This window comes from Garra rufa, chromosome 21 (assembly GCF_049309525.1).
Source record: "Garra rufa chromosome 21, GarRuf1.0, whole genome shotgun sequence".
NCBI classification, from domain to species: Eukaryota; Metazoa; Chordata; class Actinopteri; order Cypriniformes; family Cyprinidae; genus Garra; species Garra rufa.
In genome coordinates this window covers 8,426,688-8,450,542 of record NC_133381.1, presented here as the reverse complement: position 1 = coordinate 8,450,542, position 23,855 = coordinate 8,426,688, and the positions used below count along the sequence as shown (strand labels likewise).

The following is a 23,855-nucleotide window of genomic DNA, read 5'->3' as shown; positions in this document are numbered from 1 at the left end:
TCTTATTCAGTACTAAATAAAAAAATAACATGCATTTTGTATGATCCCTCTATTTTGGTAACATAATTAAGATTTTGCAGATTCTGCAAGGTGCATGTAAACGTTTGACTTCAACTGTATATATATATATATATATATATATATATATATATAAATGAAAAATACTAGTTTCTAATTCTCTAGTATGTTTAAACATAATTTTGCATGTTTGAATCTTTCCTATTTTTTTTTTTTTTTTTTCATATATCTTATTTCAAATCTTTAAAATGCAAATCTCTATCTGACATCAAATCATTTACGTATATAAAATTTCAGTATATTTGGCTTGTAGCAGAACATGATCTGGGCTGCCTTAAATGAATTTTCCAATGAACCAAATTCCCTCCTGACCAGCCTGAAAGAAAGCCGCCCAATTATAAGGTGCCACTAAATAAGAATGGAGGCTCATTCTCATTGTAAAAGCCCAGATGGTAATACAGGCTTACCTGTCTCCACAGGCCTCCTGAGAGGAGCGTGGGGTAGAGCCAATTTATCCACCCCTCGTCGGGTTGCATGTGCTGCTGGTGAAATGCACCCTGAAACTTTCATGTTCCCTCGCCTGGAAGTTAATTAGGAACGTCTGTATTTGGCAGCTGGGGCAAGCCGTGACATGTCACCGACGCACGATAGGGTTATCAGTTGCGTTTGGCACTGAATAAAAATGATAGAAATATGACTCACTGACATTGTCTCTCTGGTTGTTTATAGCGTGCCGTGAGCTGATGACTGATCAGAATGAATCATCGCACAAGATCACAAATTACCAATCAATGCTGTGATGGTCTGCCGCCTCAGTGGCAGTAGATGAAGCCAAATGGGCGAGCATGCAGGTGCGTATGAGATTGACAGAGAAATATGAGCATGAGCGTTTGTCATCCTAGACCTATTGTATATTAAATATCAGTTTAGATAAAGGAGGGGAAAAGAAACGTCTGTGAAGCATGAATGAAAATATGCTAAGAAATTTCTTATTGTTAAGTCATAGGCTAGTTGTTTTGAATCCGTTGACAGTTGAAACATTTAACAAAATATCTTTTTTTTTTGTGATTTACAGATAAAAGTAAGTGGGGAAAAATTATGTAATTTAATTTTTAAAGACAGTTCACCCAAAAATGAAAATTCTGTCATTATTTATTCACCCTCATTTCGTTCCAAACCCATAAGACTTCAAAACACAAATAAGATATATTTATTGAAACCTCTCAGGTTTCTGTCCCTTTATTGAAAGTCCCATAAAACCAAAAGATCCAAAAACATCATAAAAGCCTTGAAAAAGGAGTTCATATAAATCAAGTGGTTTGATCCAAGTCTTGTGAAATGATATAATGCCCTGTATATGATTAAAAAGTTTTTATTAAGGCTTTTATTTACATATAAACACATACATACAGTGCGTCACAAATGACAAACATTGAAGCTAATATGTCCATCACACGCTAGAGTGAACCTTATGTTTGAGCATTTATGCTTACCATATGTAATGTGCCCTATGTTTCATTGTTTAGATGTAAATAAAACCCTAAACTAAATCTGTTCATCATATCCACCTTTTTTCCTGACACGAAGTCTCGCCCAACTGGAATGATGCTTTACATTTCCGTTCTCTGTGTTTCTAGTCAAATTAATGTATTTTCTGAGCTAATAACATAACGTTAAACCTATGAAAGTGGTTTTAAAAAAACATAGTGCCACAGTTTGATCACTTTATGGTGTTGCATTGACCGTCTTTTTGCAGTAACTCACCTGTCATAGTTTAATGAGTATAGAGTGTTTTCACAACGCGCCAACAATCGAACATGTTGGCGGCACTGAACATAAACAATGCTACTGAACCGAACAAAACTTGCATATTTGGCTGATTATTGCTGCTGAAAATGGTCAATTATTTACATGTTTTGGGCTGTACTAAACGGTTGAAGTAGAATAGACTGCCAAAGTTATAACAAATCAAGGAGAAGAGTGCAAAAAACTGTCTGAGGAACAAAGGGCATTTGTGGTTGGCCAAACTATACCAGGATTTCCAGGACAAGAATGTTGACAACATTCATGTTTGTTCTTATCATTTCCAGTCAGGTAGGTGAAATATTAGGCTGATTTCTTAATGTAATACTGTTTGTATATTCAGTAGTACATTAACCATGCAATCCTTTTTGTTGTTTACATCCAAGTATTATTTTGACAAGCTGAAGTTAAGAGGTAGTAAAGATACCTACGAGCAGTATTAAGGTATTAGCCTAATATTTCACCTGCCTGACCGGAAATGATGAGAACAAACATGAATGTTGTCAAGATTTTTGCCCTGGAAATTCTGGTTCAGTTTGGCCAACTACAAACTTTTGCACTCTTCTCCTTGATTTGTTATTACTTTTGGCAGTCTATAGAACTCCAAATGTTTTTCCTGGTCCGACTGATTCGTAGAGCCCAAAACATGACAATAATTGACCATTTTCAGCAGCAATAATCAGCAAAATATGCAAGTTCTGTTTGGTTCAGTGGTGCTAAATGATGACGTGTAGTGAAAACACTCTATGGGGAACAGAACTGTTTGGTTAACCGTATTCTTCAAAATATCTTATTTTGTGTTCAGCAGAAGAAAGAAACTCATACAGGTGAGTATATCTTACTTTGTGTTTTGAGGGTTTGTGAGAACTGTTCCTTTAAGGCTCAAGGTTATCTCCTTCCAAAGGAAGTGTGATAAAGACTGAATCTGAGTGGGCCGTATTTCATCTGTCTGATTTTGCCACGTCTGTGACAGTGAGCGATGTTCTCTGCCAGCTGTGTTTAAGCATGCACAAGCTGTCGCCAATCAGAGCAACTCCCCGTGTGTTTCAGAAGCAAGGTGACCGGCCTTGTTATTATCTCATCAACCAAAAGGACAAAAGACGACTGCATGGTTGCAGTCATCCATGCTTACTGCGGTTGCCTTGGAAACCAGCTGCTCAGCAGGAATGTTGGAAGTAAGTACGGGCGGGGGGCCAGTGGGGTTACAGAAGGGGGGGCCGGTTTACACCCCTCTCCAAAAATGGAGATTAAGCCCATTGAGAATGTAACGGTTCAGGAGACTGATCAGAGCCACAGGTCAACACAAACTGAGCTGTTTGTTTTGCAACTCTAGAGCTGACAGAGCAGTTTTCCAGCCTGGAAAAGCCTCATGTTAGGAAAAGTGGGTTGGCTGGGAGAGGAAGCCGTTCTTAATTTGTAGTACCCACTGCTGCATGGCACGCTGCAAGTCAAGCATGCTTTTTCCACTGCGTGAAACAGGCTAAACGGACGTCAATAAAGACCATTAGACTAATTCAAGTGATTTAACAGACTGGGAGAAGCTAAAGCAGACAGAGTGAGGTTTCTTATTTGCACCTAATCCCTGTAATTTTAAATCCATCAATCTAATTCATATTTCATGAGTTCCCCTCCATCTCAGGCCACAGGGTTCAGAGATTGAGCATGGATATGCATTTCCAGAGCCCTCCCGAAAATAAATCACACCGGCTATATGCCTTGTTCATGAAACACGAGATGAGCGATTCGTAAAAGCGTACTTGCATAACGAGTTGTATTCAATACAGTGGGAAAATTAACACTACTAATAGTTTGAACAAAACTTTTTAAACTTTCTATTTAGCAAAGAATCAGCACAACTGTTTTCAACATTGATAATAAGAAGAAATGTATAAAATCAGTATGTTGTAGTTGTTTGTGAGTCTCTTGTTCTGAACCATTAAACTGGCCTCTGTTCTTCATAAAAATCTTTCAGGTCCCACAAATTCTTTGGTTTTTCAGCATTTTTGTGTATTTGAACCCTTTCCAACAATGACTGTATGATTTTGAGATCCTTCTTTTCACACTGAGGGACTCATATATATCTTTTGTTGCTTCTGAGGGGCAGTACTAAATGAAAAAAATATTATATTTAGGCAAAATAAGAAAAATGTACACATTCTGTTCAAAACTTTACACCCCTGGCTCTAAATGCATTGTTTTTCCTTCTGGAGTATCAGTGAGTGTTTGAACCTTTTATAATAATTGCATATGAGTCCCTCAGTCATCCTTAGTGTAAAAAGAAGGATCTCAAAATCATACAGTCATTGTTGGAAAGGGTTCAAATACACAAAAATGATGGAAACCAAAGAATTTGTCGGACCTGAAGGATTTTTCAGAACTGTTCAGGACAAACAAGGGACTCATGAAAAACTATCACTAAACAAAACAAAAAAGAAACACAGCTGTGGATCATTCAGGTAACAACACAGTATTAAAAATCAAGTGTATGTAAACTTTTCAACAGGGTTTTCAACAGCTTATTCAGGTAAATACTAAATAAAAAAGACATGCATTTTGTATGATCCCTCTTACTTTGGTAAAACAATGAACTTTTTGCAGATTCTGCAAGGTGTATGTAGACTTTTGACTTCAACTGTAGCAGAGTACAGATCTTATTAATTCAGTACTTCCATACTTTTGCAAGCTCTGCAAAATATACATGCCGCATACTGCAGAAATAGTATAGGTAGCATGCTATTCCCATCTGCAGAGCTGCATAAGCTCATAAGTCTCTATTTGGCCTTGACTTGAGAACTGGGGAACGAAACCAATGCCTTACACAACACTTGATGATTAATGGTATTATCAAGTTCGCTTGGTGCCTTAAAATACCCACCAAGCGACAAGAAGTGAAGCCATCTAAATCATGCTAAAACAGCATTGGCAGTTAGCCAGGTCAAGAAATTGGTCTATTCAGATGTCAGTGGTACATTAGGTAGGGTGCAGTGGTAGCTTTGACACTCAGAGACATAAAGATGGCAAGCGATAGCATGCGTAGCTGCAGGCGAGAGATGAAGACGGAGATTGCTCCGGGGAAGGAAATGAAGTGGTCAGAGACCACGCCACATGCTAATCCTCTCTTTCCCGGCTCGCAGTCTGGCTGCACCGGTTCCCGTCTCCGTGTCTGTCTCGCAGGCGAATGGGAACGGATCTGGTGCTCTTTCAGCGCCAGCACTAGAGTGCTCTGGCCATGTTTTTTCAATTGCGCTGATGAGACAGGCTGGCTCCTAATAAACGTAGCCTTTGGTTTAAATGACAGGTCTAATTTCACATACTGTGATGAGAGACTGTGGAAAAGCGTGGCGCGGCCTGAGACAAACGAAACGGTGTCTGAGTCATTCAGATCTTCTAGATTAATTCCATTTCCTGTGAAGATTAAGTGTGCCGCAGAGCTGATATCTGATTAGGGTACTTGGGGGAGTTGTTTATAATTAGTTTGGGTGTAATCTCATTTCACAGAACCTCGTGGGGAGGCAAATGTTTTCGCAAATTTATCTGCATAATTGGTCAAGGTGTTAATCAGGTTTGAAGATACCTGCTGGCTAGATAACGCAATAGACCTGTTCTACATAACATCAGTGAGGAATTGTGGGTAAATGATATTGCTCAACATTATAACACAATAACGATATTTCATTATTTAAATGTCACGATTGTCGCCAATACCGGTATATCGCGACGCCCTTAAATAATACTGGTATAGCCAATACCGGTATATTGCGACACCCCTAAATGACACGATAACTAAATATCACAATCATCACCAATACTGGGATATCGCAACACTCCTAAATGATGTGATAACCAGGGGTGCACATGCACGACCAAAATGAGAAAATGCGCTTTGTAAATAGGAATAAATCAGAGCGCACATTTGCGTATCGAAATGGTTGACAGCTGTTAATACACAAATACCATTTTAGATTGGCAAACTGGAATACTGTATAAGATCTGTAAGACTGTATAAGATTATAACTGAAATAATAATTATATGCTATTCGTTGCCATTTTCAAAGTAAAATGCAAAAATGTGACATTTCATTCACTGAACGCTAAACCTGGGGGCACATATACTTATGCGCTTTACTGACACTCTAAACTGACACATATACCTACTTGCCGGCAACCCGCCAAAATAAAAGCTTGCTAATTTAGGTTTGAAAATGATGAAAATTTATGTAAAAAAAAAAAAAAGGAAATATTATCATTTTATATTTAAGTTTACTGTAAAATAATTGTATTTTTATTTTAAAACATAATAGTATTACCAATAAATATATAATAATAAATAAAAAAAGTCCAATGATATTATTATCACTATTATTAATTACATTTTTTTAGAGTAGTTAATGGGTCACACTATGTGCTGCTTGAGGACCAAACCAAATCTCCAGGTACTCTTATGAGAACCAGGCTAAAAAACTTATGTGCACCCCTGGTGATAACGATATTTCATTATTTGAATATCACGATCATCACCAATAATGGTATATCGCGACACCCCTAAATGACATAATAATGATATTTCATTATTTTAATATCACGATTATCGGCAATACTGGTTTATCGCGATGCCCCTAAACGACACGATAACGATATTTCATTATTTGAATATCATGAAAATCGGCAATACTGGTATATCGTGACGCTCCTAAACAATATTTTACTATTTAAATATCACATTATCGCCAATACCGGTATATTGCGTCACTCCTAAATGACATGATAATGACATTACATTGTTTAAATATCACAATTATCACCAATACCAGTATATTGTGACACTCCTAAATGACACAATAACAATATTTCATTATTTAAATATGATGATCATCGTCAATACTGGTATATTGCGACACCCCAAAATGACATGATAACTAAATGTCACGATCATCGCCAATACTGGGATATCGCAACACCCCTAAATAATGCAATAACTATATTTCATTATTTAAATATCACAATCATTATTTAAACATCGCGGTTATTGCCAATACGGGGATATCACGACACCCCTAAATGACAAATTTTTTTTTTTTTTTTTTTTTGATCGGTAATGTGTCCCTAAATGACACATTACCGATATTTCATTATTTAAACATTGCGGTTATCGCCAGTACGGGGTATCGCGACACCTCTAAATGATACATTACCGATATTTCATTATTTAAAGGTCCCATATTGTCAAAATCGAAATTTCCTGGCTTTTTTCATGATAACTGAGGTCGAGGGGCTATGTAACTACCATATGAGTTTCAAAACAGTCAATCCACAGTAAACTGCACACAGCCTGCTTAAAGTAGATGTTCCTTTTCACGAGCCGCTGTGACTTCCGTAACGATGTGACGTCCGATCTACTCAGTCACCGCCTTCAGTCACCACCCCGAGCACCAATCACGTCCCACCCTCCTTTTGTCAAACCCAGACAACATCGCGTCCATAACATTGCTAAGCAACAACAACACGGAAACTAATCTAGAAAACGCTGTTCAGTCTATAGATGTCGAAACTACATCATTGCACAGGCTTCAGAACAACGTGAATATAAGAGACCAGAGGCACGTCAACTTCAGCCTCTTTCACACAGCGATTCCGGTAAATACACGGATAATGTGTCCCATGATTTGTTCCGGAGTTGTTTGATTTAGTTCATTCACAGTTGTTTTCCGGAATCTGTGCGTGCTTTACACACAACCCATAAAGACATGTGACGTTTGGATGTGAGATGTAATGCGACGCCTACGTTTCACTAAACTGAAACTAACCTGAACAAACTGTGCTTCAGCGCTGATAGTGAGGAGCTGGCTCTGCCTGATCGCCGCTTCATTCCACTTTGCACGTATTTTTTTGTCGTGAAGAGTCGCAGGGTAACGTGCATCATCACTACAATACTGCCTTTATGGTTCTGGCTTTTGTTCACACAGCGCTCGTTCCTGTAATTTTCCAGAATCAGCGCGCATTGTGAAAGGGGCTTTACTAAAGCAACAGTTATGTAGCTTACTGCATTCGGTGTTTGAAAAAGAAAAAACATTAATGATCATTCTGAAATATCTTGTTGAGTATCAGCAGGCTAGGCTTTCTCTATGGCTCTGGGTTCGGCTACAACGATACATGACCGTAGTTACCTGTGATTGGCCTGGCTGTGCGTCACTCAGAAAACAACAGGCCAATCAGAAGAGAGGCTCATGAATATTAATTAGATGGGCCAAAATCGACCTGTTTTTGACAGAGCTCCTAAAAAAGGAGCTGTAAAAATATATTGAGATGGATTTTGGCACTTATACTGCAAATATATATTCTTAAGGACATCAACAACTAAAATAAACCTCCAGAAATGTGTACAATATGGGACCTTTAAACATCGCGGTTATCGCCAGTACGGGGTATCGCGACGCACCTAAATGACACACTACCGATATTTCATTATTTAAACATTGCAAGTAATTTTCCCATGACGAGAAGTTGTGGGAAATTATAAAAATGAGAGTTTTATTTGGATGAACCACATTTAAAGTTGTCAAAAAATAAAACAGTAAGCCATGTGATATTGTGCAGCACAGTCATTTTCCCATGGGTAATTTTCCCACAATGAAAAGTGGTGTAGCTAAAACTTACTGTTTATTTCATTTTATTTTATTAACGACAGAAAAAACTGAATGATTAAGTTGTTTGGGTAAACTAAGTGGTTGCTAGGGGGGTCACCCTCAAGTAGTAATCCTCATTTCTGGTGACTAACAAACGTCTACAACTATTTTTATGGTTTGTTTTTCACACAGCTGTACTCTTCATATATTTTTAGAATTTCAATTCAAGTTTGATTTTAAAAACATGGAATTAAAATGAACAAGTGTAACTATGAATCACACATAACTATGATCTTGAGAGAAAAGATAAATTTGTCAACATTTGAATTATGGCTTCAACAAAATCTTGTTTAAAAGTTTTGAAAAACACAAAAGACCTAGAGGTTTGAAGGTTTATTGGCCTTACAGACAGAGAGAATGATTGATGGAACGTTCATAGATAGATAGATAGATAGGCGTTGTTCACTGTTTTTCAAGTCACAACTCTTAATTACAGTCCCAGTTCCACACAGACCAATGTTTGACCAAATGTAGAGCCGTCCACCAGACAGATGGTTCCTCTTGTGTTTTTCACTTCCACACTCTTCCTTCAGCTCACGCTCAGGTTAGAAGGAAAGACTTGAGCCCCAGACACACGCCAAATGAAGCTCCACTGCCATAATATTTGTCTTGACACCCAAAGCTTCCTGAACTCTTTGTGAAGGAAGAGATTGGAGGTGTCATCTGTATGGCACATTAAAGACCTCTGGCTGTTTATTTGTTGTCAGATGGGAAGGCAGGGTGAGAAAAACCAGGCCTGTCCTGCTGTTCAGCACCACACAACCAAAGGGAAGTGGACCTTTATTGGTGACCCCCCCAACCAGGGCACACTCAGGTTTCTCCAATTTATGGATGCTCCTGGACAGTTTAGTCACAACGAGGGTCTGTATTTGGGGCTCTGCAATGAGGCAAATGTGCTCGAGGAAAACAACAACAACAACAAAAAACAAGTCGTAATTACAGGGGGTGAAGAGAAAAAATAAACTAATCTAATGAATGAGTTATGGGTCTACATTTTGGATCTATATTTAAATTTTGCATATTTGAATTTTGCGAAAAATGCAATTTCGTCACAATTTTTTTAGGATGGGTGGCCAGTCAATAAAGAAGCACAGTTGCCTCAGTGAAGCAGTGGAAAATAAATGTGGATTATTATGTGGACACTGTTAAAACCATCCATTTGAGCTGTAATAACATGCCACTCAAAGCTATTGCCTGGCAACAAACCACTGTATGATATTACAAAATGCTTGTTAGAAAGGGAATCATGGGCAATCACTTGGCATCTGAATGCAATGGCTTTGTTCAAATATGTTTAGTACTTTAAAGCAAAAACATGCAAATCTAAACCCATGTGTGTTGTTTAACATTTGATTAAAATTCTTTGTGAAAATGTATTTAGATCTGAGCTTTTCCATCTATTGCGATGCAATCTATATGTATAATAACACACAATGTCAATGTCACTAAGGTTTGGCTGGTCAACATAGCCCAGTTAGTCCCTGCTGGTAGATGCTGTAACTACACCATCTGGACTCACAAGCTGATGCAATGCCAAAAAGCCCTTTCTTTATAGAACCGGCTACTCCAGAAGCACACCTCAAAAGCAACATCATTTTATAAATGATTGAACTGCACTACCAGGAGTGGGGTTCGAACCCACGAGGACATTTGTCCATTGGATCTTAAGTCCAACACCTTAACCACTCGGCCATCCTGGTCTCTGCATGATGTTAATAACACCTTTGTGTCTTTCACAGGGCACTTCAGGAGCATTATGAGTAAAGAGCAGAGCTGCATTACAGCATCTTTCTCCATGGGAGGCCATTTAGAGGTTGCTCTGTGTGCTGACGGCATCATATGTATAGAGCTTTCTCCAGGTATTGTTCTAAATGTGACTATCTTTTCACAATACCATCAGTGCATTAATGCACAGCGAATAGTAAATGAATGAGTGAACACAGCTTATGCATGAATGTATAAAATGCAATGATCTGCATTGCTTTCTTTTTAGATAGTAATGGAAATTCTCTCAAGCTGATGTTTTTGTCAGTATTAAGGTAAGCAATATCCCGGATATCAACTATACTTTCTGAATGAATGGATTTGATCCCATTGCTTGCGAAATTAAAGTGTGGGAAGTCAGTCCTAAAGACTGTATTTGGAAAACAAATTGGAATCGTGTGCAACAAAGACATTTTAGAAACACAGTTATGCCATAATCTTTAATCGAATGGCTGACTTATGCAAAAGTGATGTGACACTATGTGCATGTGATATAATTTAGTGTTTGTGAATCACATGAAATTGCTTTTGAATGCATTAGAAAGTAATGCATTCATTAAATTGGTTCCAGTCTTGTGGGGATGGAAAGCACACATAAGTCAGTAACCATGGTTTCTGGTGGCTTAATATTGCAGGGGTGCCATAGCGACGGTGCTGTAGAAGGTGTGGATAGCATCTATATAGAACCTGTCAGTCGCTGGGCTCAGTTCCTCTCGCTTTCCCCTCCTGACATGGTTCTTATTAGCACTCATATAGTGAAGTGCTCATGTGAGACGAAACCTGTTTCGTCAGAAACTCACATCCGCTGTACACATGGAAGAGAGCAAGGAAAGAGGTTTCTGAGGAAAAAACAAACATCTGGTTATTAAAATGACCTCGGCGCACTGGCACGTTTGACCTTGAAATGAATATTTTACCAATATTCTGTCTTCTGTGTGGAGAATACTGAATTGAAGTCTAGTTTTAAACATCTTAAGTCTAGTGGGTTTTTTCTTTTTTAGTGGATGCTTTTATCTAAAGAACCCAGAATGACATATGTTCATTGGATCTTTAGTCCAACACCTTAACCACTCGGACATCCTGGTATTTGTGCCTTTGTTTCTTATACTTATTCTTATTCTAAGTATTTCAGAACCACTTTGTTGGTAACCACAACATACTTAAATGTCCCAATAAGCTACCAGGAGTGGGGTTCAAAACCACAAGGACATGCGTCCAATGGATCTTAGGTCCAACACCTTAACTACTCGGACATCCTGGTATTTGTGCCTTTGTTTTTAATACAACTATTGCAGAACCACTTTGTTGGTAACCACAACATGCTTAAATGTCACAATACTCTACCAGGAGTGGGGTTCAAAACCTCAAGGACATGCACCCATTAGGTCTTAAGTCTAGCACCTTAACCACTTGGGCCATCCTGGTGACAGTCCTGTGTTAAAACCCCTTTGTTTTTTATATGAATAATTCAGAACCACTTTATTAGTAACCACAACATACTTAAATGTCGCAACAATCTACCAGGAGTGGGGTTCGAACCCACGAGGACATGCGTCCATTGGATCTTAAGTCCAACGCCTTAACCTCTCGGCCATCCTGGTGACAGTCTTGCGTTAAAACCCCTTTGTTTTTTATATGAATAATTCAGAACCACTTTATTAGTAACCACAACATACTTAAATGTCGCAACAATCTACCAGGAGTGGGGTTCGAACCCACAAGGACATGCGTCCATTGGATCTTAAGTCCAACGCCTTAACCACTCGGCCATCCTGGTGACAGTCCTGTGTTAAAACCCCTTTGTTTTTTATATGAATAATTCAGAACCACTTTATTAGTAACCAGAACATACTTAAATGTCGCAACAATCTACCAGGAGTGGGGTTCGAACCCACGAGGACATGCGTCCATTGGATCTTAAGTCCAACGCCTTAACCTCTCGGCCATCCTGGTGACAGTTCTGTGTTAAAACCCCTTTGTTTTTTATATGAATAATTCAGAACCACTTTATTAGTAACCACAACATACTTAAATGTCGCAACAATCTACCAGGAGTGGGGTTCGAACCCACGAGGACATGCGTCCATTGGATCTTAAGTCCAACGCCTTAACCACTCGGCCATCCTGGTGACAGTCCTGTGTTAAAACCCCTTTGTTTTTTATATGAATAATTCAGAACCACTTTATTAGTAACCACAACATACTTAAATGTCGCAACAATCTACCAGGAGTGGGGTTCGAACCCACGAGGACATGCGTCCATTGGATCTTAAGTCCAACGCCTTAACCTCTCGGCCATCCTGGTGACAGTCCTGTGTTAAAACCCCTTTGTTTTTTATATGAATAATTCAGAACCACTTTATTAGTAACCACAACATACTTAAATGTCGCAACAATCTACCAGGAGTGGGGTTCGAACCCACGAGGACATGCGTCCATTGGATCTTAAGTCCAACGCCTTAACCTCTCGGCCATCCTGGTGACAGTCTTGTGTTAAAACCCCTTTGTTTTTTATATGAATAATTCAGAACCACTTTATTAGTAAACAAAACATACTTAAATGTCGCTACAATCTACCAGGAGTGGGGTTCGAACCAACGATGACATGCGTCCATTGGATCTCAAGTCCAACGCCTTAACCTCTCGGCCATCCTGGTGACAGTCCTGTGTTAAAACCCCTTTGTTTTTTATATGAATAATTCAGAACCACTTTATTAGTAACCACAACATACTTAAATGTCGCAACAATCTACCAGGAGTGGGGTTCGAACCCACGAGGACATGCGTCCATTGGATCTTAAGTCCAACGCCTTAACCTCTCGGCCATCCTGGTGACAGTTCTATGTTAAAACCCCTTTGTTTTTTATATGAATAATTCAGAACCACTTTATTAGTAACCAAAACATACTTAAATGTCGCAACAATCTACCAGGAGTGGGATTCGAACCCACGAGGACATGCGTCCATTGGATCTTAAGTCCGCCAGCTGCCGAAGGATAGTCCGACAATATTTTGGAAATGTCGAGCAATGTTGAACTGCGCAGCCAATCACGTCGAAGCACTATAACATTTGGGCCAATCGCGTCGAAGCGCTTCAACATTTCCAGCCAATCATAAAGCGCTATTCTTAACATTTTCTTAACATTTTCGACATTTGACCAATCAGAGTAGAAGAGAATGTCGACGGCACGTTTTCGCGTATTGCCGCTAGGCGGAGGAGTCAGCGTTCTAGTCAGGTGTCAATCAAGTTGCCGAACTGAGCCGAAGGTGTGCGAAAGAATGACACATCCTCAGGGGGCGTGTCAGAGGTCAAAAATATTTAAAAATAAAAACTTATTTAATATTTCATTTTATTTATTTAATATTCATTACTGTATTGTTGGAATAATTGTAAAATTAAAAACAAACTGGGAAATTATTGCTTTTTGTTTTTTACTTTTATTTCCCTTTTCATTTATTGTTCTTTGAATACTTATTTAATATTTCATTTTATTAATTTAATATTCATTACTGTATTGTTGGAATAAGTGTAAAGTAAAAACAAACTGGAAAGTTATTGTTTTTTACTCTTATTTTCATTTTATTTCCCTTTTCATTTATTTTTGTTTGAAAACTTATTTAATATTTCATTTTATTTATTTAATATTCATTACTGTATTGTTGGAATAATTGTAAAATAAAAAAAACTGGGAAATTATTGCTTTTTGTTTTTTTAATTTTATTTCCCTTTTCATTTATTGTTCTTTGAATATTTATTTAATATTTTATTTTATTTATTTAATATTGATTACCATTCTGTTGGCACAATTGCAAAATAAAAACAAACTGGAAAGTTTTTTTTTTTTTTCGCTTTTTACTTTTATTTTCATTTTATTTCCCTTTTCATTTATTGTTGTTTAAAAACTTATTCAATATTTCATTTTATTTATTTAATATTCATTACTGTATTGTTGGAATAATTGTAAAATAAAAACAAACTGGGAAATTATTGCTTTTTGTTTTTTTAATTTTATTTCCCTTTTCATTTATTGTTCTTTGAATATGTATTGAATATTTTATTTTATTTATTTAATATTGATTACCATTCTGTTGGCACAATTGCAAAATAAAAACAAACTGGAAAGTTTTTTTTTTTTCCGCTTTTTACTTTTATTTTCATTTTATTTCCCTTTTCATTTATTGTTGTTTAAAAACTTATTCAATATTTCATTTTATTTATTTAATATTCATTACTGTATTGTTGGAATAATTGTAAAATTAAAAACAAACTGGGAAATTATTGCTTTTTGTTTTTTACTTTTATTTCCCTTTTCATTTATTGTTCTTTGAATACTTATTTAATATTTCATTTTATTAATTTAATATTCATTACTGTATTGTTGGAATAAGTGTAAAGTAAAAACAAACTGGAAAGTTATTGTTTTTTACTCTTATTTTCATTTTATTTCCCTTTTCATTTATTTTTGTTTGAAAACTTATTTAATATTTCATTTTATTTATTTAATATTCATTACTGTATTGTTGGAATAATTGTAAAATAAAAAAAACTGGGAAATTATTGCTTTTTGTTTTTTTAATTTTATTTCCCTTTTCATTTATTGTTCTTTGAATATTTATTTAATATTTTATTTTATTTATTTAATATTGATTACCATTCTGTTGGCACAATTGCAAAATAAAAACAAACTGGAAAGTTTTTTTTTTTTCGCTTTTTACTTTTATTTTCATTTTATTTCCCTTTTCATTTATTGTTGTTTAAAAACTTATTCAATATTTCATTTTATTTATTTAATATTCATTACTGTATTGTTGGAATAATTGTAAAATAAAAACAAACTGGGAAATTATTGCTTTTTGTTTTTTACTTTTATTTCCCTTTTCATTTATTGTTCTTTGAATACTTATTTAATATTTCATTTTATTAATTTAATATTCATTACTGTATTGTTGGAATAAGTGTAAAGTAAAAACAAACTGGAAAGTTATTGTTTTTTACTCTTATTTTCATTTTATTTCCCTTTTCACTTATTGTTGTTTAAAAACTTATTCAATATTTAATTTTATTTATTTAATTTTCATTACTGTATTGTTGGAATAATTGTAAAACAAAAATAATTGTAAAACAAAAATGAACTGGGAAATTATTGCTTTTTGATTTCTGTTTTTTATTTTAATTTTATTTCCCTTTTAATTTATTGTTGTTTGAAAACTTATTTAATAGTTAATATAATTGTATTTATTTAATATTCATTACTGTTCTGTTGGCATGATTGTAAATTAAAATTTTCAGCATATTAATGACTATTTTATTCTAAATACTATCTTTTTTTTCATTAAAAATAACAGATTTATAAGTGTCTTGAATGAATGTAACATACAAAACTCCTAATCAGAATAAGTAATATCAATTAAACAAAGAATAATATAATGCTTAATCAGAATAAATAATATTAATACAACAACTACAAAATAATAAGTAATAATAACAACAACATCAACAATACCACAGTTCCATTGGCATTCTTTATTTTTCATGAAAGAATTGTACATATGTACATTTTATTAACCTTAAAAATTGCATTTATTTAATGAAATTAACAATATAACAATAACAATACAAAAAGGTGCCTTTATCTGGATTCGAACCCCGGTCTTGGTGAGCGCCTGCAATAGGAAACAGTGTAATATAAATGCGCAATTTTCACGCCCAAAGAAACGTGAAAATGTACCGTAGCGTGCATGCTAAGGAAGTATTCAGTTCCAACGTCACATTTCACCCTTTCTTTTCGTCATTTTTTCTCTTTCTTCTTCCCTTTCTCCTTTTCTTCCTTCCCCCTTTTCTTCCCTTCTTCCCTGTCTTTGACGGACTATTGTTCCCCAGCTTGAACGCAACGCCTTAACCACTCGGCCATCCTGGTGACAGTCCTGTGTTAAAACCCCTTTGTTTTTTATATGAATAATTCAGAACCACTTTATTAGTAACCACAACATACTTAAATGTCGCAACAATCTACCAGGAGTGGGGTTCGAACCCACGAGGACATGCGTCCATTGGATCTTAAGTCCAACGCCTTAACCTCTCGGCCATCCTGGTGACAGTTCTGTGTTAAAACCCCTTTGTTTTTTATATGAATAATTCAGAACCACTTTATTAGTAACCACAACATACTTAAATGTCGCAACAATCTACCAGGAGTGGGGTTCGAACCCACGAGGACATGCGTCCATTGGATCTTAAGTCCAACGCCTTAACCTCTCGGCCATCCTGGTGACAGTCCTGTGTTAAAACCCCTTTGTTTTTTATATGAATAATTCAGAACCACTTTATTAGTAACCACAACATACTTAAATGTCGCAACAATCTACCAGGAGTGGGGTTCGAACCCACGAGGACATGCATCCATTGGATCTTAAGCCCAACGCCTTAACCTCTCGGCCATCCTGGTGACAGTCTTGTGTTAAAACCCCTTTGTTTTTTATATGAATAATTCAGAACCACTTTATTAGTAACCAAAACATACTTAAATGTCGCTACAATCTACCAGGAGTGGGGTTCGAACCAACGAGGACATGCGTCCATTGGATCTTAAGTCCAACGCCTTAACCTCTCGGCCATCCTGGTGACAGGCCTGTGTTAAAACCCCTTTGTTTTTTATATGAATAATGCAGAACCACTTTATTAGTAACCACAACATACTTAAATGTCGCAACAATCTACCAGGAGTGGGGTTCGAACCCACGAGGACATGCGTCCATTGGATCTTAAGTCCAACGCCTTAACCTCTCGGCCATCCTGGTGACAGTTCTGTGTTAAAACCCCTTTGTTTTTTATATGAATAATTCAGAACCACTTTATTAGTAACCAAAACATACTTAAATGTCGCAACAATCTACCAGGAGTGGGGTTCGAACCAACGAGGACATGCGTCCATTGGATCGTAAGTCCAACGCCTTAGCCACTCGGCCATCCTGGTGACAGTCCTGTGTTAAAACCCCTTTGTTTTTTATATGAATAATTCAGAACCACTTTATTAGTAACCACAACATACTTAAATGTCGCAACAATCTACCAGGAGTGGGGTTCGAACCCACGAGGACATGCGTCCATTGGATCTTAAGTCCAACGCCTTAACCTCTCGGCCATCCTGGTGACAGTTCTATGTTAAAACCCCTTTGTTTTTTATATGAATAATTCAGAACCACTTTATTAGTAACCAAAACATACTTAAATGTCGCAACAATCTACCAGGAGTGGGATTCGAACCCACGAGGACATGCGTCCATTGGATCTTAAGTCCAACGCCTTAACCACTCGGCCATCCTGGTGACAGTCCTGTGTTAAAACCCCTTTGTTTTTTATATGAATAATTCAGAACCACTTTATTAGTAACCACAACATACTTAAATGTCGCAACAATCTACCAGGAGTGGGGTTCGAACCCACGAGGACATGCGTCCATTGGATCTTAAGTCCAACGCCTTAACCTCTCGGCCATCCTGGTGACAGTTCTGTGTTAAAACCCCTTTGTTTTTTATATGAATAATTCAGAACCACTTTATTAGTAACCACAACATACTTAAATGTCGCAACAATCTACCAGGAGTGGGGTTCGAACCCACGAGGACATGCGTCCATTGGATCTTAAGTCCAACGCCTTAACCACTCGGCCATCCTGGTGACAGTCCTGTGTTAAAACCCCTTTGTTTTTTATATGAATAATTCAGAACCACTTTATTAGTAACCACAACATACTTAAATGTCGCAACAATCTACCAGGAGTGGGGTTCGAACCCACGAGGACATGCGTCCATTGGATCTTAAGTCCAACGCCTTAACCTCTCGGCCATCCTGGTGACAGTTCTGTGTTAAAACCCCTTTGTTTTTTATATGAATAATTCAGAACCACTTTATTAGTAACCACAACATACTTAAATGTCGCAACAATCTACCAGGAGTGGGGTTCGAACCCACGAGGACATGCGTCCATTGGATCTTAAGTCCAACGCCTTAACCACTCGGCCATCCTGGTGACAGTCCTGTGTTAAAACCCCTTTGTTTTTTATATGAATAATTCAGAACCACTTTATTAGTAACCACAACATACTTAAATGTCGCAACAATCTACCAGGAGTGGGGTTCGAACCCACGAGGACATGCGTCCATTGGATCTTAAGTCCAACGCCTTAACCTCTCGGCCATCCTGGTGACAGTTCTGTGTTAAAACCCCTTTGTTTTTTATATGAATAATTCAGAACCACTTTATTAGTAACCAAAACATACTTAAATGTCGCAACAATCTACCAGGAGTGGGGTTCGAACCCACGAGGACATGCGTCCATTGGATCTTAAGTCCAACGCCTTAACCTTTCGGCCATCCTGGTGACAGTTCTGTGTTAAAACCCCTTTGTTTTTTATATGAATAATTCAGAACCACTTTATTAGTAACCACAACATACTTAAATGTCGCAACAATCTACCAGGAGTGGGGTTCGAACCCACGAGGACATGCGTCCATTGGATCTTAAGTCCAACGCCTTAACCTCTCGGCCATCCTGGTGACAGTCCTGTGTTAAAACCCCTTTGTTTTTTATATGAATAATTCAGAACCACTTTATTAGTAACCACAACATACTTAAATGTCGCAACAATCTACCAGGAGTGGGGTTCGAACCCACGAGGACATACGTCCATTGGATCTTAAGTCCAACGCCTTAACCACTCGGCCATCCTGGTCACAGCTGAGAACAAAGGATCACTTTGTTTCCTTTATAGTGTCTTTCAGAGGCACTTGGAGAAACCAATTAGTTTCTTTGTTGATCACCACACGTACCTGTAAAGCAGAAACAATGTATTCTGTTTAAAATTCACTCTGCTCTGTGACTGGGTTATACTAAAACGCTCTTTTGTTTCCTTAACAGGGCATTTCAGAAACACTTCGGCACCATTTACACCTGGTATTAAGATCCATCTGGGATGGGACGTCACATGTGGACAGCACTACATACACGTATAAAAAGCAGGAACGATATTTCAAAGAAACTGCACCTTTTCACATTCTGTGCTTTATAAGCATACAATAAATCTGTGAGTGAGGTATACAGTGACAAAACAAGTAGTTACAAGGAGCTGTGTGTTACCACCAGGTGTAAACATTGATTTATCTTGCTGGGCAACTTGATATTGGATCACAGTGACATGTGTAAACAGATGTTTGTTGATAACCATATGCAGCCACATTGCATTCAGAACCAGGTTTGTGAAACCAGTTTGTTTATAACACAACCACACACAGCTGTATTACAATATTGTGTTTAAAATTGACAGTGATCACAAGGAAAGTTTGTGGTAATGCGACCACATATAGTAAAAATCACATTGAATTTACCAGAAGTGGGGTTTGAACCCACAAAGACACCTGCACCCATTAGATTTGTCCAATGGAAACAATTTGTTGGTAGCACAACCACATAACTAACATTCTGGTTACGTTGTAGTTTGTTTATAACACAACCTCATATAGCCGTATTATTATATTTGGTTTAAAATGGTCGGTGATCTACCAGGAGTGGGGTTTGAACCCACGAGGACATTTGCCCATTGGATCTTAAGTCCACTCGGCCATCCTGGTCACTTTCTTATGCTAAACACCCCTTTGTTCCTTCTACTAGTACTTCATTACCACTTTGAGAAACCAGTTTGTGGTAATGCGACCAAATACAATAAAAATTGCATTGATCTAACAGAAGTGGGGTTTGAACCCACAAGGACAACTGCACCCATTGGATTTGTCCAGTGGAACCAGTTTGTTGGTAGCACAACCACATAACTATATTCTGTTCAAAACTCAACTAGATTCACCAGAAGTACACAAGGACATTTGTCCATTGAATCTTAAATCCAACACCTTAAACGCTCGACCACAAACACTTTGAATCTCTGTGTTCACCAATTACAGCTACTTCAGAAGCAGTTTTGAGAAACCAGTTTGTTTATGACACAACCACATATAGCTGTATTTGGTTTAAAATGGACAGAGATCTACCAGGAGTGGGGTTCGAACCCACGAGGACATGCGTCCATTGGATCTTAAGTCCAACGCCTTAACCTCTCGGCCATCCTGTTCACTTTTTTCGGTGCTAAAAACCCCTTTGTTCCTTCTACTGGTACTTCATTACCACTTTGAGAAACCAGTTTGTGGTAATGCCACATACTGTACACATACAATAAAAATCACAGAAGTGGGGTTTGAATCAACAAGGCCAGCTGCACCCATTGGATTTGTCCAGTGGAACCATATACAGCCGCATCAATTTATGCTTTATTCCAGATTAGGCTCTAAAACTGGATCTCTGCTTCTTAACAGGTTGTCCAGCTGCTCAGTGTGTGTTCTTATCCGTCCTTAATGTGTAATGAACGCGTCCCCTTAAGCATCTTCCCCATTTGTGACACGACCGCGTTGGGCTTTGATCGCCTTCTGCACGGCTCACCAAGCAAACACTTTAATTAGTGCTTTATTGACTAATGCTTTTCTCCAGGCCCTGTGTCACTAGCTTTACCGGCCGCCGGCCTATTCTTTGTGGATTAACCTCTTTCTGTGCGCAGTTTAACCAGCCATTGTCCTGCAGTAACGTGAACTGTTCTTGCAGGAGGTTTCAACACAAAAGCCCTTCAGTGCCCAGGCAGACCTCAAAGAGCCATCATCCCTCCATCTCCAGCTCTTCAAAGACTCCTTCATCATTCTGAATCTCTCTGTTCCTCCTCGGCCCCTCGTTTAGGAGCGGGACCCCACCAGCCCTCACCTCCCCCACTGACCAGCACACTTATTTCAGTGTCTCCAGGGAGCTAGGAGCTCATAAGTAAGACCTGGACAGCTGATAATGACTTTGCAGCTCTGGGGGAAGGAGATTACCTCTGCGTTTTCGTGGTTATGGCGATGGTGGTCTGGGTGTACATGCAGGGTCCAAAATCAATACTCACCAAGCACTAGATGAGAGTAAAAATGGCTTCTGGCAAATACAAAGGGTATTTTGAAATGATTTTTTAGGAATGCAACATCATAGTGGTTAAAATTGCAATGTAAGACAAAAACGGTTTAGCAAAGAAAAGTTGTTTATCTTCAAACCACTTTTACCATGAAATTAGCTACATATCCAAAAGTTTTATTATTTTAGTTATTTGTGCATTCATGCATTTCTAGAATTTCATGTTCATGTGGAAACTTATTCCTGGTGTTGAAAACAGGAAACGAAATCACAACGTGTCTTTATGTTTTTGTGATAGTTGGTGTTTCACCTGATGGGTCATATGGACAGCCAAATAGGACGTACTGGGGATAGTTGTCACACAAATTTCTGTTTTAGATGCACACTTTAAAGTCATGGCCACAAAAAAACTACTGTACATTCCTGCTTTTAATAGATACAGTTGAGGCAATATGTCTGAACAGCAGGGCAGTGTTGTCACATTAAGGGGTAAGTTGTCACAATGGGTTATCATAGGTTTTACGAAATTAAATCAAGATCATATATGTGATATTTGTAGCAACAGCCAAAAATACATTGTATGGGTCAAACTTATCATATATATATATTATTATAAATTTTTTAGGATCCTAAGTAAAGATCATGTTCCAGGAAGATATTTTGTAAATTTCCTACGTTAAATATATCAAAACTTAATTTTTTATTAGTAATATGCATTTCTAAAAAGTTTAGAGGCAATTTTCTCAATATTTTAATTTTCAAATAATATCTCGGCCAAATATTGTCCTATCCTAACAAACCATACATCACTGGAAAGTTTTTTTATTCAGATGATGTATGAAATCTTAATTAAAAAAAAAACTAAAACCTTTATGACTGGTTTTGTGGTCCAGGGTCACATATATAGTTTTTAGCTTTATGGTTGACATGTTGACTGGTATGTTTGTTGATGGTGTATAGCATCTATTGGCAGACCAGACATGTCAAATAATTTGAATCAGGGGTAGGGGGATTTATCCACTGCTTCTTATCCTTACCTTGTTTCAAGCACTCTTTTTAAAAATAGTGGACACCTCCTTATGTGGAGTCCGAGCAGGCCTTTCATCTGAGAGCAGCTCTAATGATTCCTTGTAATGAGCAGACCTTTGCCATGCTAATGAGTATTCAATTGTTCCTGCTTTACCATGGCTTCTCCATCAGCAGGGGCAGCACTCTAGTCTGGGGCTTCCCCCTGTCCATCTCCTAAAAACCCTGCTGGATCTCAGCGAAAGGGGGGCCAGATAGTCGCCTTTGAAGCGCAAGCAGTGATTATCTTCTCAGAGGGCTTTCGATGGGTAATTGCGGTGGCTTTTTGGTGCGAATGATTTCTTGATATTGTAGACGAGTAATTCCCAGCATGAGCTTAATTTTTTTTCTATTTCTTTCTCTTCATTTGTCCGTCAGACCTGACAGGTCACGGGGGAAGGGTTCGCTTACCGCAGGGTGCTGCAAATCAATATGACACACTAGTTCTTTTCCGATAAATGACACAGGGATGGAGGAAGATGAGTTAGACAGACCAAAGGGAACTGGTTTATTGGAGACTCAATAACTCCAGCTATTTATATGCGCAGCCTCCTCGTTTCCTTAACGACCTCTTTACCTATTTCAGGCCACCTGAGATCTCTACCGCAGTCTTTGTTACTTGATCTCTCTACAGTTACATGCCTGAAAAGTGCACTTAAGTTACTGGAATACCAGTGTTTCTAAAAATGAGTCTGCGCTCCCCCTGAGAAAGACAGTGAGAGATTTACACAGCTGGTCCGTGAGCACAACACAAACTCCAAACTCACGGTCCATTCTTTCTTTCTCTTTTTTAGTATGCAGTAACAGGGGCGGTGGATGCGTATTACATTCCCTCCAGCAGTGCTCACCCCACATCTGATTCCTGCGATCTGGGTGGTTTGTGTGTATATTGATTCATTCTTTCGTCAAATAGCAAGAGTTATTTATGTACCAGTTCTCACTAGAAGTTTATTTCTTTTTAAAGGTATCTAAAATAGAATTTTGGTTGAAAAAAAAAAAATACTGTTGAATGTGCATAGAACAAGTAAAAGACCATGTAAACTCTGAACACTCTTTAAAAAATACAGGTTCTTTATATGCATGGTTCCATGAAGAATCTTTAGCATCCATGGAAACTTTCCATTGAACACAAGGTTTTTTATCCACCTTATTTTCCCATAAAAGCCGGCGCGGCCATTTGTAAATGTAATGTGTCTGGCTTCTGGTGTCATTCGCTTCCAGCTATATTTAACTGTACAAAACAGCTGGTTTTGCTGCGTGATATTGCAAACTGGTGTGTCTTACCATATTATTTTACTGTATAATCTTAATTATGAACACACTGGTACACTTTTAAAAATAAAGGCTCCAGAGGGGTGTTTTTGCAGTGATGCCATAAAAGAACCATTTTTGGTTCACCAAAGAACCTTTCAGTGAACAGTTCTTAAAAGAACCATTTTGAAGAGCATTTTAACAATCTAAAGAACCTTTTTCCACTATAAAGAAGCTTTTGCGCATTTGAAAGGTTCCATAGATGGGACCATTGATGCCAATAAAGAA

At 37.7% G+C, this 23,855-nt stretch overlaps 1 protein-coding gene and 26 non-coding genes across 27 annotated transcripts in view; 1 reads left to right on the top strand and 26 right to left on the bottom strand.

The window, feature by feature from the left end:
• LOC141295677 (F-box only protein 34-like) overlaps positions 1–23,855 on the top strand; it is a 112,577-nt gene that overhangs the window by 20,021 nt on the left and 68,701 nt on the right. The gene's annotated exons all lie outside the window — the stretch shown is intronic.
• Positions 10,122–10,204, bottom strand: trnal-uaa (transfer RNA leucine (anticodon UAA)). The gene has a single exon. It is a non-coding gene; the product is annotated as a tRNA-Leu (tRNA).
• Positions 11,787–11,869, bottom strand: trnal-uaa (transfer RNA leucine (anticodon UAA)). Its single transcript has one exon. It is a non-coding gene; the product is annotated as a tRNA-Leu (tRNA).
• Positions 11,963–12,045, bottom strand: trnal-uaa (transfer RNA leucine (anticodon UAA)). Its single transcript has one exon. It is a non-coding gene; the product is annotated as a tRNA-Leu (tRNA).
• On the bottom strand, positions 12,139–12,221 carry trnal-uaa (transfer RNA leucine (anticodon UAA)). Its single transcript has one exon. It is a non-coding gene; the product is annotated as a tRNA-Leu (tRNA).
• On the bottom strand, positions 12,315–12,397 carry trnal-uaa (transfer RNA leucine (anticodon UAA)). Its single transcript has one exon. It is a non-coding gene; the product is annotated as a tRNA-Leu (tRNA).
• trnal-uaa (transfer RNA leucine (anticodon UAA)) lies at positions 12,491–12,573 on the bottom strand. The gene has a single exon. It is a non-coding gene; the product is annotated as a tRNA-Leu (tRNA).
• trnal-uaa (transfer RNA leucine (anticodon UAA)) lies at positions 12,667–12,749 on the bottom strand. The gene has a single exon. It is a non-coding gene; the product is annotated as a tRNA-Leu (tRNA).
• trnas-uga (transfer RNA serine (anticodon UGA)) lies at positions 12,843–12,925 on the bottom strand. The gene has a single exon. It is a non-coding gene; the product is annotated as a tRNA-Ser (tRNA).
• Positions 13,019–13,101, bottom strand: trnal-uaa (transfer RNA leucine (anticodon UAA)). The gene has a single exon. It is a non-coding gene; the product is annotated as a tRNA-Leu (tRNA).
• trnal-uaa (transfer RNA leucine (anticodon UAA)) lies at positions 16,280–16,362 on the bottom strand. The gene has a single exon. It is a non-coding gene; the product is annotated as a tRNA-Leu (tRNA).
• On the bottom strand, positions 16,456–16,538 carry trnal-uaa (transfer RNA leucine (anticodon UAA)). Its single transcript has one exon. It is a non-coding gene; the product is annotated as a tRNA-Leu (tRNA).
• On the bottom strand, positions 16,632–16,714 carry trnal-uaa (transfer RNA leucine (anticodon UAA)). The gene has a single exon. It is a non-coding gene; the product is annotated as a tRNA-Leu (tRNA).
• Positions 16,808–16,890, bottom strand: trnal-uaa (transfer RNA leucine (anticodon UAA)). Its single transcript has one exon. It is a non-coding gene; the product is annotated as a tRNA-Leu (tRNA).
• trnal-uaa (transfer RNA leucine (anticodon UAA)) lies at positions 16,984–17,066 on the bottom strand. Its single transcript has one exon. It is a non-coding gene; the product is annotated as a tRNA-Leu (tRNA).
• Positions 17,160–17,242, bottom strand: trnav-uac (transfer RNA valine (anticodon UAC)). The gene has a single exon. It is a non-coding gene; the product is annotated as a tRNA-Val (tRNA).
• trnal-uaa (transfer RNA leucine (anticodon UAA)) lies at positions 17,336–17,418 on the bottom strand. The gene has a single exon. It is a non-coding gene; the product is annotated as a tRNA-Leu (tRNA).
• On the bottom strand, positions 17,512–17,594 carry trnal-uaa (transfer RNA leucine (anticodon UAA)). Its single transcript has one exon. It is a non-coding gene; the product is annotated as a tRNA-Leu (tRNA).
• On the bottom strand, positions 17,688–17,770 carry trnal-uaa (transfer RNA leucine (anticodon UAA)). The gene has a single exon. It is a non-coding gene; the product is annotated as a tRNA-Leu (tRNA).
• On the bottom strand, positions 17,864–17,946 carry trnal-uaa (transfer RNA leucine (anticodon UAA)). The gene has a single exon. It is a non-coding gene; the product is annotated as a tRNA-Leu (tRNA).
• Positions 18,040–18,122, bottom strand: trnal-uaa (transfer RNA leucine (anticodon UAA)). Its single transcript has one exon. It is a non-coding gene; the product is annotated as a tRNA-Leu (tRNA).
• Positions 18,216–18,298, bottom strand: trnal-uaa (transfer RNA leucine (anticodon UAA)). The gene has a single exon. It is a non-coding gene; the product is annotated as a tRNA-Leu (tRNA).
• On the bottom strand, positions 18,392–18,474 carry trnal-uaa (transfer RNA leucine (anticodon UAA)). The gene has a single exon. It is a non-coding gene; the product is annotated as a tRNA-Leu (tRNA).
• Positions 18,568–18,650, bottom strand: trnal-uaa (transfer RNA leucine (anticodon UAA)). Its single transcript has one exon. It is a non-coding gene; the product is annotated as a tRNA-Leu (tRNA).
• On the bottom strand, positions 18,744–18,826 carry trnal-uaa (transfer RNA leucine (anticodon UAA)). Its single transcript has one exon. It is a non-coding gene; the product is annotated as a tRNA-Leu (tRNA).
• Positions 18,920–19,002, bottom strand: trnal-uaa (transfer RNA leucine (anticodon UAA)). The gene has a single exon. It is a non-coding gene; the product is annotated as a tRNA-Leu (tRNA).
• Positions 20,309–20,391, bottom strand: trnal-uaa (transfer RNA leucine (anticodon UAA)). The gene has a single exon. It is a non-coding gene; the product is annotated as a tRNA-Leu (tRNA).